The sequence below is a fragment of the Triticum dicoccoides genome, chromosome 1A (assembly GCF_002162155.2).
Source record: "Triticum dicoccoides isolate Atlit2015 ecotype Zavitan chromosome 1A, WEW_v2.0, whole genome shotgun sequence".
Classification (NCBI taxonomy): domain Eukaryota; kingdom Viridiplantae; phylum Streptophyta; class Magnoliopsida; order Poales; family Poaceae; genus Triticum; species Triticum dicoccoides.
In genome coordinates this window covers 141667682-141682122 of record NC_041380.1, presented here as the reverse complement: position 1 = coordinate 141682122, position 14441 = coordinate 141667682, and positions in this window count along the sequence as shown.

Genomic DNA, 14441 nt, shown 5'->3' with positions numbered 1-14441 from the left:
CTGGGCCGTAGCTGCCGAATTCCGCTCCAGTGCTCCCATGCGACTCACCTCCTGGGTCGAGAAGAGTCCGGACTGGTGTTCACCTGACGAGTTGATAGCGCTGCAGACACGCGTTCAAAGCATGGTGACCAAGGATGTCAAGCTTGTTGACGTTATCCAGGTGATGCTAGTCCACCGGATTCTTCCGTGCCAGCGCCGAAGCCGCCCTTTATGGGAGTTCAATTCAAAGAAGCACAAGACCCTGAAAAGGCTCTTCGAGACTTCTCACGAAGGGGCCTGGAAGTTGGTCTTTAAGGGCAACGAGAAGCCACTGGCCACAGACTCAGACCATGGTCACAATTGTAAACACCCCGCCCGCGAGGTATGTTACTTTTAACGTATTCCCAACTTAAATGTTTCGAGGATGATGTCTGAGATCTTAGTATTGCTCCCTCAGGACTGGGTGGAGAGGGCGAAGTGGATCCAGTGTCCGGCTTCGTTGCCTGAAGAACCAGTCATCCCGCGCCTAGCGAAGATGCTGGTGTCGTCGCCATATACGGCGCCGGAGAAGAAGGCCAAGGGGGCCAAGAGTGGCCTCCGTCGCAAAGGCACTTTGGACGCGACGTCCGAAGACGACGAGGCCCATTCCTCTATCCCTGAGGACAATGAAGAGGAAGAGGAGGAGGAGGAGGAAAACAACCCTCCTCCCGAGGAGAAGAAGAAGAAGAGGGTGGCCTCGGCACATCTGGAGGCGAAAGCACCCAAAAAGGGGAAGGGCGCCCCAGCGGTCAACACCGTGTGGGACGTTGACAGTAGTCCGGAATGTCGTCCCCGTACTAGGCTCTAGGCTGCATCGTAAGTGACATGGCTTATTTATGCGCACATCCAGCCCTTTCTTTTTATTATTCTAACATGGTTAATCCACGCTATTGCGTTCCGTCCCGTGACCTTATCCAGCGATCCGCATCTGGAGGTTTGTTGGCTCCGTTGGAGATGTCGAGCATGTCGCCGCCACCTGCTTACTCCCCCGGGGCCAGGGACGACACCGAGGTGTTATCCCGGAGGACCGCTCAGAAGGGAGGAGCCCAGGACGTTGTCCGGGAGGCGCCACAAGGCGGGACCTCCACTGCCGGACACATGGGGGAGCCAATCACCATGGAGACTGGCAAAGAGGGCCGTATCCAGTTCGGCCCTCAGCTGAATACGATTCCGGAGACCCATAAGGCTCCGGAGTCAGGCGAGCAGCCCCCTTTGAAGGAGGGGGTGCGTCGCCTGCACTGGTGGCTCCTGTCATGGACGAGCACCGTATCCTTATGGGTGCGGTGATCGAGAAGGTTTAGTCCGCCAAGAGCGGACTGAATGAAGCCTGTAGCAGCCTGTTAACAGGTTTCTAGGTAAGAAAGAGAAAAACCTCGTATAGTCCGTAGCCCCTGAGACGCTGTCCGGTGTTCGGCGAGGAGAACCGGACAGGGGATCAATCCTTAATTATAAGAGGCTGACTGAATATGTATCGATAAGCATGCGTCCCTGTTGGCCGCGCCCTCGCATACTGCCGAGGTCTCCGAGCTGAAGTGGAGGCTGGAGCGGACCAAGAACGAGCTCGACGAGGTTAAGGTTCAGCTCCAGGAGAAGCAAGGTGAGGAACGACTTCCTATATGTTCAGGAAAGGATAAGCATTGTATATTGACAGCGGTATTGTGATATGTGCAGAAGCCGCGACCGAGGTCGAGGCCCTGAGGAAGGCCCTGGGCGAGGTCGAGGAGCAGGCTTTCTAGCAGCAAGCCACCCGTAAGAAGCTAAAGGCCCGGGTCAAAGAAGTCCACCAGGAGCTCCAGGATGCGGTGAAAAATGTGAGGCCTTGGAGCATGATGCGCCGGTTCAAGGGACCGAGCTCGCCAAGGCTTGTCAGAGCGTGGAGACCGCATGGAATGAGGCCCAGGCCTCCCTCTAGGAGATCCAGGAGGACAAGAAGATCACGGCGGGTAAGGCATTTAAGATGCAAAGCAAGTATGCGGAGAAGCAGTACCTTTTACTAACCTAGGTTCAAAGTTCCCCAGGGTTGGCCAGTCGTCGGCTTCTGCCCTCATGTAGATAGTACGGAGGTGTTCGGGATGGAATCTAAACAATCTTGATCCAATTACATGGTCCTTGAAGGAGTTGTTTAGTGCAACGAACAAGGCAATCGGACTTTATGGCTTTAACGCCCTCACTTAGCCATAGGAGTTTTATAATAAAGCATGGGCGCAGCCCCTGGTTTAAGCCAGAGTACTGTCAGCATCTGATCGGGAAGTGTCGATCTCTCGCGTAACGCGGAAAAAATCTCCAACGATTTGTAATCCTCGAGTAGCTGATCGGCTCTCACCACATCATGACAGTCAGTTTTCAGCTTTGTCTACTGAGGTTCTCGTCTGGTCAAAGCCAGGGCACAATCGTAGTAGTTCTCCCTTTACTACCCTAGACGATGAAGCGGAACATAGGGTAGCAAGCACAGGAGCCGGGCAACCCAACTATTGACCAAAGACATGATTCGGAGCCAATGCATATAATGCTAAATTCGGGGTGCCGAACTTATATATAAGAAGTGTTCGGACTGTGATGTCATATTGTGGGGCAATAGGTAGCCCCTTGCGAATATGAAACGTAAAAGAGTGTTGGTGCAGCAAATAGGCAGATCGAAATAAAACGAAGTGAGCATCGAAAACCACAGAAACTGGGCCACAAACCATTTTTATTATAATTGGATGGATACGTCAAGGCGTATCTTGTATAGATGGTGCGAGAAGTATCCGGCCATTTAACATGCCGGAATCAATAGGGCGCAGCGCGCGGGTCTTGAGAAATAAGTATGAATATCGTCAAGAAGAACGTATAAAGGTTACCCTACACACATGTGTTGCTTGCCTCCGTTGTATTTCAGTCCTTCTAAAGGACTTGACATCAGGCCCGCAGAAAGAGGTGCCTGAAACAAGAAAAAGAAGTAAAAGTATGTGTGTCCAGGATCGGTCTGACCGAATTTTAGACCCCGGTTTATCTCGTGCCTCCGTCGATGTCCATGGAATTTTGAGTGTGTAATTGTATATACGCGTGGTACGAATGTCACTACCTCATTGGGGCTGGGACGAAGGCCGAATTGCTAGTCGAGCTCTTGACGAGCTGCGCTGTCCTGTTGCAGTGTAGTCCGGACCCTCTTGATGGTGTCCAGGGGCTCGACAGCTGGATTATAATGCTGCTTGAGAAGGCCGCTCTGTACTTCTGCTGCTAGGGCAGCGGTTTGCTCCTCTATTCGGAGGGAGCGTTCTGTATTGCCATTGACTGTTATGACGCCGCGTGGACCGGGCATCTTGAGCTTGAGATAATCATAGTGTGGCACTATGTTAAATCTAGCAAACGCGGTTCGTCCGAGCAGTGCGTGGTAGCCGCTACGGAAGGGGACGATATCGAAGATTAACTCTTCACTTCGGAAGTTGTCCAGAGAACCGAAGACCACCTCCAGCGTGATTGAGCCCGTACAGTGGGCCTCTACACCTGGTATGGCTCCTTTAAAGGTAGTCTTTGTTGGTTTGATTCGTGACGGATTAATGCCCATCTTCCGTATTGTATCCTGGTACAACAGGTTGAGGCTGCTTCCACCATCCATCAGGACTCGTGTTAGGTGGAATCCGTTGATGATTGGGTCAAGGACCAGTGCGGCCGAACTGCCATGGCGGATACTAGTTGGACGATCTCGTTGATCGAAGGTGATCGGAAATGACGATCATGGATTGAACTTTGGGGCAACTGGCTGTACCGCGTAGACGTCCCTGAGTGCTCGTTTGTGCTCCTTTCTGGGGATGTGCGTGGCGTATATCATGTTTACCGTTTTGACTTGGGGGGGATTTCTTCTGTCCCCCAGTGTTCGGCTGTCGGGGCTCTTCATCCTCGTCCTCACTTTGTGATCCCTTTTCTTTGTTTTCGGCATTTAACTTGCCAGCCTGCTTGAAGACCCAACAATCCCTGTTGGTATGATTGGCTTGCTTATCCGGGGTGCCATGAATTTGGCACGGACAGTCGAGTATGCGGTCTAGGCTGGAAGGTCCTTCGTTGTTTCTTTTGTAGGGTTTCTTCCGTTGGCCGGACTTGGAGCCACTGATTCCAGCGTTGACTGTGGTGTCCTCGGTGTTGTCGCCATTGCTTTTGCGTTTGTGTCTATTGCGCCGGAGCTTACCGGTGCTGTTCTTGGACTCGGTGGGGCCTGCCTCGCTGGCTGTGTTTTTGCTACGAGCTAGCCAGCTATCCTCGCCTGCACAAAAGCGGGTCATGAGTGCCATAAGGACTGCCATTGACTTTGGCTTTTCTTGTCTGAGGTGGCGTGCTAGCCATTCGTCACGGATGCTGTGTTTGAAGGCTGCTAGGGACTCGGCATCCAGGAAGTCAACGATCTAGTTCTTTTTGGTTAGGAACCTAGTCCAGATTTTTCTGGCTGATTCTCCGGGTTGTTGAACTATGTGGCTTAAGTCATCGGCATCGGGTGGCCGTACATATGTACCCTGGAAGTTGTCGAGGAAGGCCTCTTCCAAGTCCTCCCAGCTGTCGATGGAGTTCTCAGGCAGACTATTTAGCCAGTGTCGAGCTGGTCCTTTGAGCTTTAATGGGGGGTATTTGATGGCATGGAGGTCATCTCCTCGGGCCATGTGTATGTGAAGAACAAAATCTTCGATCCACACTGCGGGGTCGGTTGTTCCGTCGTATGATTCAATATTGACAGGCTTGAACCCCTCGGGGAATTCATGATCCAGCACCTCGTCTGTGAAGCCAAGAGGTTGTGCGGCACCTCTATAGTGGGCCGTGTCACAGTGTATCTCCGACGACGTCCGTCTATGGTTATTGGCCCGAGTGTGATTAAGTTTTTCACATCCGAATAGGTAGTTGTCGTCCCAAGTATGGAAATGTCCTCGCGATGCGTATAAAGATCTTCTGTGTCCTGCTCTACTGTCTAGGGTCTGTCAGAGGTCGTACATATGACTCTGAACTCTTCCGTCCCTATTTTGGCGGGGTGGTGGGGCGTTCTGCTGTTCGGCCTGAGTTGCCGCTTTATCCCGACCGCGGGGTGGCAGAGCAAAGAAACCAGTTAAACAAAACTTTACGCAGGTGCGACAGGAGTCCAACCCTTGCGCGTGAACCACCCTAGCTGTGTATGTGAGTGCATGCACGTGTACTCCCTCGGTCTTCCAACAAAGAGTCTACATCAGCTAAAAAACAAAGAGTGTACATCTACACTTCCAATGCATTTAGCCTTTAATCTAAAATCGATATTGATTGACTAATGCACCAACTTGTGCTCTAGCTATATGCTACATGTCTATCCTTAATTACAGCATGCAACAACCTTCATTTAATCTTCTTCTCTCAATGGTCGCATGCACACATAAGTCTTCTACTTTTGGGCATTAATTATGCCCTGGTCAATGTGTAAATCTCTAAATGTACAGTCTTTCACGGACATAGGGAGTAGGTTGATCACTTGAGCGTGAGCGTGTGTGTTGCGTCATGTGCTGTGTGCCGCATGGGTACGTGAGTGTTGCGTGCGTCCATGTGTATGTGTGAGTGTTGCATGTTGCATGAATGCATGCATGAGGCTTTACTCCCTCCCATTGACATGTTCATATTTCAAGCTTCCTTTGTTCCCTCCATATGGTGATACTCCCTCTGTTCCCAAATACGGAGTAAAAGCCTCCCTCTGTTCCCAAATACAAAGTGTTTGTCTTTCTAGAGATTTCAACAAGTGACTACATACGGAGCAAAATGAGTGAATCTACACTCTAAAATATGTCTACATACATCTGTATGTTGTATTCCATTTGAATGTCTAAAAAGACAATATTTAGGAACGGAGAGAGTACCGGATAAACATTAAGTTCTCTTATTTTTCCCTCCTAGGTCACAGTGCACAACCGAAGATGACTTATTCACCTGGATGGAGGGAGTAGATGGTAAAAGTTTGACACAAAATTTATGAATTGGTAAACATAATCTTTTGAGGAAAATGAGTGTATTCATTGAGTGTTTTTGCAAACTACAAAAATTATTCCACCACTCATCATCTACCTTGGTTGATGAGATTTTTGAATTGAGCCCTATAATCCGGAAAGGAGGTAGTACTAGTACTCCTACATTATTGGCGCCGGGTGTCTTGGCCAATGTTTCATCTTGTTGGATAGGATGAGGCTACTTCCAATGCATCGGTGCTTACATGGGGAGCTAAGCACATTAAAAACTTTAGCAACTAAAGCTCCCAATGCATAGGTGCTTAACTTATTGGTGCTAAGAATCCTTTATTTAATGATTCTGTAACTAAAGTTCTTCATGCATTGGTGGGATTCTTCCATTTAAGTCTTTTGTCTAGGTTCTCGCGCTTAGTACTGGGGTCACCACACTTATCTCTCTCCTCTTAATTATCTTGCCACATCAGACTTTTTGCCTACATGGCAGCCTTAGCACCTGTACAAGGTGGAGCATTGGGAGGGGCCTGAGCGTACAGGCATAGGGATACTATAGATAGGAAGTCTTCGCAATCCATTATTCCCCATCTCAGTCAGAGAGAACTATTCAACTAATCTTCACAGTGAAATGACAAATACACGCTGCAGCAGATGGGACACTTAATTAATAAGCTGAACCAGCGTGTTGGTGTTACTAAATCAGCCTTACCCAATACTTCCATCATGTTTGCCAGTGGAGCACGCTTCTGCAAATACGACTATGCACCTCTCTCCTCCATTAACTGACATATGGGCCCTCTTGAGGTAGACTCACATGTCATCGGCGTAACTATTTACACTCTGAAGGACGGTATATCCTGGTAGTAGTACGAGTAGAATTGAGGTTTAATGCACTTTTTGTTGGGGAACGTAGTAATTTCAAAAAATTTCCTACGCACACGCAAGATCATGGTGATGCATAGCAACGAGAGGGGAGAGTGTGATCTACGTACCCTTGTAGACCGACAGCGGAAGCGTTGTGACAACGCGGTTGATGTAGTCATACGTCTTCACAATCCGACCGATCCAAGCACCGTTACTCCGGCACCTCCGAGTTCTTGGCACACGTTCAGCTCGATGACGATCCCCGGGCTCCGATCCAGCAAAGCGTCGGGGAGGAGTTCTGTCAGCACGACGGCGTGGTGACGATTTTTATGTTCTACCGTCACAGGGCTTCGCCTAAGCACCGCTACAATATGACCGAGGTGGAATATGGTGGAGGGGGGCACCGCACACGGCTAAGGAACGATCACGAAGATCAACTTGTGTCTAGAGGTGCCCCCCTGCCCCCGTATATAAAGGAGCAAGTGGGAGGGGGCGGCCGGCCTAGAAGGGGGCGCGCCAAGGGGAGTCCTACTCCCACTGGGAGTAGGACTCCTAGCTTCCTTGTTGGAGTAGGAGAAGGGGAAAGAGGGGGAGAGGAAAAAGGAAAAGGGGGCTGCGCCCCTTGTCCAATTCGGACCAGAGGGGGGCGCAGGCCTCCTTCCTTTTGGCCTCTATCCTCTATTCCCGTATGGCCCAATAAGGCCCATATACTCCCCGGCGAATTCCCGTAACTCTCCGGTACTCCGAAAATACCCGAATCACTCGGAACCTTTCCGATGTCCGAATATAGTCGTCCAATATATCGATCTTTACGTCTCGACCATTTCGAGACTCCTCGTCATGTCCCCGATCTCATCCGGGACTCCGAACTCCTTCGGTACATCAAAACTCATAAACTCATAATATAACTGTCATCGAAACCTTAAGCGTGCGGACCCTATGGTTCGAGAACAATGTAGACATGACCGAGACATGTCTCCGGTCAATAACCAATAGCAGAACCTGGATGCTCATATTGGCTCCTACATATTCTACGAAGATCTTTATCGGTCAGACCGCATAACAACATATGTTGTTCCCTTTTGTCATCGGTATGTTACTTGCCCGAGATTCGATCGTCGGTATCTCAATACCTAGTTCAATCTCGTTACCGGCAAGTCTCTTTACTCGTTCCGTAATACATCATCACACAACTAACTCATTAGTTGCAATGCTTGCAAGGCTTTATGTGATGTGCATTACCGAGAGGGCCCAGAGATACCTCTTCGACAATCGGAGTGACAAATCCTATTCTCGAAATACGCCAATCCAACATGTACCTTTGGAGACACCTATAGAGCACCTTTATAATCACCCAGTTATGTTGTGAAGTTTGGTAGCACACAAAGTGTTCCTCCGGCAAACGGGAGTTGCATAATCTCATAGTCATAGGAACATGTATAAGTCATGAAGAAAGCAATAGCAACATACTAAACGATCGGGTGCTAAGCTAATGGAATGGGTCATGTCAATCAGATCATCCACCTAATGATGTGATCCCGTTAATCAAATAACAACTCTTTGTCCATGGTTAGGAAACATAACCATCTTTGATTAACGAGCTAGTCAAGTAGAGGCATACTAGTGACACTCTGTTTGTCTATGTATTCACACATGTATTATGTTTCCGGTTAATACAATTCTAGCATGAATAATAAACATTTATCATGATATAAGGAAATAAATAATAACTTTATTATTGCCTCTAGGGCATATTTCCTTCAGTCTCCCACTTGCACTAGAGTCAATAATCTAGTTCACATCACCATGTGATTTAACACTAATAGTTCACATCTTTATGTGATTAGTTCACATCTTCATGTGACCAACACCCAAAGGGTTTGCTAGATTCAGTAATCTAGTTCACATCGCTATGCGATTAACACCCAAAGAGTACTAAGGTGTGATCATGTTTTTCTTGTGAGAGAAGTTTAGTCAACGGGTCTGCCACATTCAGATCCGTATGTATTTTGCAAATTTCTATGTCAACAATGCTCTGCACATAGCTACTCTAGCTAATTGCTCCCACTTTCAATATGTATCCAGATTGAGACTTAGAGTCATCTGGATTAGTGTCAAAACTTGCATCGACGTAACCCTTTACGACGAACCTTTTTGTCACCTCCATAATCGAGAAACATATCCTTATTCCACTAAGGATAATTTTGACCGCTGTCCAGTGATCTACTCCTAGATCACTATTGTACTACCTTGCCAAAATCAGTGTAGGGTATACAATAGATCTGGTACATAGCATGGCATACTTTATAGAACCTATGGCTGAGGCATAGGGAATGACTTTCATTCTCTTTCTATCTTCTGTCGTGGTCGGGTTTTGAGTCTTACTCAATTTCACACCTTGTAACACAGACAAGAACTCTTTCTTTGACTGTTCTATTTTGAACTACTTCAAAATCTTGTCAAGGTATGTACTCATTGAAAAAAAACTTATCAAGCGTCTTGATCTATCTCTATAGATCTTGATGTTCAATATGTCAGCAGCTTCACCGAGGTCTTTCTTTGGAAAATTCCTTTCAAACACTCCTTTATGCTTTGCAGAATAATTCTACATTATTTCCGATCAACAATATGTCATTCACATATACTTATCAGAAATGTTGTAGTGCTCCCACTCACTTTCTTGTAAATACAGGCTTCATCGCAAGTCTGTATAAAACTATATGCTTTGATCAACTTATCAAAGCATATATTCCAACTCCGAGATGCTTGCACCAGTCCATAGATGGATCGCTGGAGCTTGCATATTTTGTTAGCACCTTTAGGATTGACAAAACCTTCTGGTTGTATCATATACAACTCTTTTTTAATAAATCTATTAAGGAATGCAGTTTTGTTTATCCATTTGCCAGATTTCATAAAATGCGGCAATTGCTAACATGATTCGGACAAACTTAAGCATAGACACGAGTGAGAAACTCTCATTGTAGTCAACACCTTGAACTTGTCGAAAACCTTTTGCGACAATTCTAGCTTTGTAGATAATAACACTATAATCAGCGTCCGTCTTCCTCTTGAAGATCCATTTATTCTCAATTTCTTGCCGATCATCGGGCAAGTCAACCAAAGTCCATACTTTATTCTCATACATGGATCCCATCTCAGATTTCATGGCCTCAAGCCATTTTGTGGAATCTGGGCTCACCATCGCTTCTTCATAGTTCGTAGGTTCGTCATGGTCAAGTAGCATGACCTCCAGAAGAGGATTACCGTACCACTCTGGTGCGGATCTCACTCTGGTTTACCTACGAGATTCGGTAGTAACTTGATCTGAAGTTACATGATCATCATCATTAGCTTCCTCACTAATTGGTGTAGTAGTCACAGGAACAGATTTCTGTGATGAACTACTTTCCAATAAGGGAGAAGGTACAATTACCTTATCAAGTTCTACTTTCCTCCCACTCACTTCTTTCGAGAGAACCTCCTTCTCTAGAAATGATCCATTCTTAGCAATGAATGTCTTGCCTTTGGATCTGTGATAGAAGGTGTACCCAACAGTAACTTTTTGGGTATCCTATGAAGAGACACTTTTCCGATTTGGGTTTGAGCTTATCAGGATGAAACTTTTTCACATAAGCATTGCAACCCCAAACTTTAAGAAACGACAACTTTGGTTTCTTGCCAAACCACAGTTCATACGGTGTCATCTCAACAGTTTTAGATGGTGCCCTTTTAACGTGAATGCAGCTGTCTCTAATGCATAACCCCAAAACGATAGTGGTAGATCGGTAAGAGACATCATAGATTGCACTATATCCAATAAAGTACGGTTATGACGTTCGGACACACCATTATGCTGTGGTGTTCCATGTGGCATGAGTTTGTGAAACTATTCCACATTGTTTTAATTGAAGAACAAACTCGTAACTCAAATATTTGTCTCCGCGATCAGATCGTAGAAACTTTATTTTCTTGTCACGATGATTTTCCACTTTACTCTGAAATTCTTTGAACTTTTCAAATGTTTTAGACTTATGTTTCATCAAGTAGATATACCCATATCTGCTCAAATCATATGTGAAGATCGGAAAATAACGATACTTGCCATGAGCCTTAACACTCATCGGACCGCATACATCAGTATGTATTATTTCCAATAAGTCAGTTGCTCGCTCCGGAGAACGGAGTCTTAGTCATCTTGCCCATGAGGCATGGTTCGCAAGCATCAAGTGATTCATAATAAAGTGATTCCAAAATCCCATCAGCATGGAGTTTCTTCATGCGCTTTACACCAATATGACCTAAACGACAGTGCTACAAATAAGTTGCACTATCATTATTAACTTTGCATCTTTTGGTTTCAATATTATGATTATGTGTATCACTACGAACGAGATCCAACGAACTATTTTCATTGGGTGTGTAACCATATAAGGTTTTATTCATGTAAACAGAACAACAATTTATTCTCTTACTTAAATGAATAACCGTATTACAATAAACATGATCAAATCATATTCATGCTTAACACAAACACCAAATAACACTTATTCAGGTTCAACACTAATCCCGAAAGTATAGGGAGTGTGCGATGATGATCATATCAATCTTGGAACCACTTCCAACACACATCGTCACTTCACCCTTAACTAGTCTCTGTTTATTCTGCAACTCCCGCTTCGAGTTACTAATCTTAGCAACTGAACTAGTATCAAATACTGAGGGGTTGCTATAAACACTAGTAAAGTACACATCAATAACATGTATATCAAATATACTTATGTTCACTTTGCCATCCTTCTTATCTGCCAATCACTTGGGGTAGTTCTGCTTCCAGTGACCAGTCCCTTTGCAGTAGAAACACTTAGTCTCAGGCTTAGGACCAGACTTGGGCTTCTTCACTTGAGCAGCAACTTGCTTGCTGTTCTTCTTGAAGTTCCCCTTCTTCCCTCTACCCTTTTCTTGAAACTAGTGGTCTTGTCTACCATCAACACTTGCTGTTTTTCTCGATTTCTACCTTTGTCAATTTCCGCATTACGAAGAGCTTGGGAATCGTTTCCGTTATCCCTTGCATATCATAGTTCATCACGAAGTTCTACTAACTTGGTGATGGTGACTAGAGAATTCTGTCAATCACTATCTTATCTTGAAGATTAACTCCCACTTGATTCAAGCGATTGTAGTACTCAGACAATTTGGGCACATGCTCACTAGTTGAGCGATTCTCCTCCATCTTTTAGCTATAGAACTTGTTGCAGACTTCATATCTCTCAACTCGAGTATTTGCTTGAAATATTAACTTCAACTCCTGGAACATCTCATATGCTCCATGACGTTCAAAACGTCTTTGAAGTCTCGATTCTAAGCCATTAAGCATGGTGCACTAAACTATCAAGTAGTCATCATATTGAGCTAGCCAAACATTTATAACGTCTGCATCTGCTCCTGCAATAGGTCCGTCACCTAGCGGTCCATCAAGGACATAATTCTTCTGTGCAGCAATGAGGATAAACCTCAGATCACGGATCCAATCCGCATCATTGCTACTAACATCTTTCAACACAATTTTCTCTAGGAACATATCAAAATAAACACAGGGAAGCAACAATGCGAGCTATTGATCTACAACATAATTTGCAAAATACTACCAGGACTAAGTTCATGATAAATTTAAGTTCAATTAATCATATTACTTAAGAACTCCCACTTAGATAGACATCCCTCTAATCCTCTAAGTGATTACGTGATCCAAATCAACTAAACCATGTCCGATCATCACGTGAGATGGAGTAGTTTCATTGGTGAACATCACTATGTTGATCATATCTACTATATGATTCACGCTCGACCTTTCGGTCTCTGTGTTCCGAGGCCATATCTGTATATGCTTGGCTCGTCAAGTATAACCTGAGTATTCCGCGTGTGCAACTGTTTTGCACCCGTTGTATTTGAACGTAGAGCCTATCACACCCGATCATCACGTGGTGTCTCAGCACGAAGAACTTTCGCAACGGTGCATACTCAGGGAGAACACTTCTTGATAATTAGTGAGAGATCATCTTATAATGCTACCGTCAATCTAAGCAAGATAAGATGCATAAAAGATAAACATCACATGCAATCAATATAAGTGGTATGATATGGCCATCATCATCTTGTGCTTGTGATCTCCATCTTCGAAGCACCGTTGTGATCACCATCGTCATCGGCGCGACACCTTGATCTCCATCGTAGCATCGTTGTCGTCTCGCCAATCTTATGCTTCCACGACTATCGGTACCGCTTAGTGATAAAGTAAAGCATTACAGTGTGATTGCATTGCATACAATAAAGCGACAACCATATGGCTCCTGCAAGTTGCCGATAACTCGGTTACAAAACATGATCATCTCATACAATAAAATTTAGCATCATGTCTTGACCATATCACATCACAACATGCCCTGCAAAAACAAGTTAGACGTCCTCTACTTTGTTGTTGCAAGTTTTACGTGGCTGCTACGGGCTTAAGCAAGAACCAATCTTACCTACGCATCAAAACCACAACGATAGTTTGTCAAGTTGGTGCTGTTTTAACCTTCGCAAGTACCAGGCGTAGCCACACTCGGTTCAACTAAAGTTGGAGAAACTGTCACCCGCTAGCCACCTTTGTGCAAAGCACGTTGGGAGAACCGGTCTCGCTTAAGCGTACGCGTAATGTCGGCCCGGGCCGCTTCGTCCAACAATACCGCCGAACCAAAGTATGACATGCTGGTAAGCAGTATGACTTATATCGCCCACAACTCACTTGTGTTCTACTCGTGCATATAACATCAACACATAAAACCTAGGCTCGGATGCCACTGTTGGGGAACGTAGTAATTTCATAAAAATTCCTACGCACACGCAAGATCATGGTGATGCATAGCAACGAGAGGGGAGAGTGTGATCTACGTACCCTTGTAGACCGACAGCGGAAGCGTTGTGACAACGCGGTTGATGTAGTCGTACATCTTCACGATCCGACCGATCCAAGCACCGTTACTCCGGCACCTCCGAGTTCTTGGCACACGTTCAGCTCGATGACGATCCCCGGGCTCCGATCCAGCAAAGTGTCGGGGAGGAGTTCCGTCAGAACGACGGCGTGGTGACGATTTTGATGTTCTACCGTCGCAGGGCTTCGCCTAAGCACCGCTACAATATGACCGAGGTGGAATATGGTGGAGGGGGCACCGCATACAGCTAAGGAACGATCACGAAGATCAACTTGTGTCTAGAGGTGCCCCCCTGCCCCCGTATATAAAGGAGCAAGGGGGAGGGGGCGGCCGGCCTAGAAGGGGGCACCGCACACGTCTCCGGCCAATAACCAATAGCGGAACCTGGATGCTCATATTGGCTCCTACATATTCTACGAAGATCTTTATCGGTCAGACCGCATAACAACATATGTTGTTCCCTTTGTCATCGGTATGTTACTTGCCCGAGATTCGATCGTCGGTATCTCAATACCTAGTTCAATCTCGTTACCGGAAACTCTCTTTACTCATTCCGTAATACATCATCTCACAACTAACTCATTAGTTGCAATGCTTGCAAGGCTTTATGTGATGTGCATTACCGAGAGTGCCCAGAGATACCTCT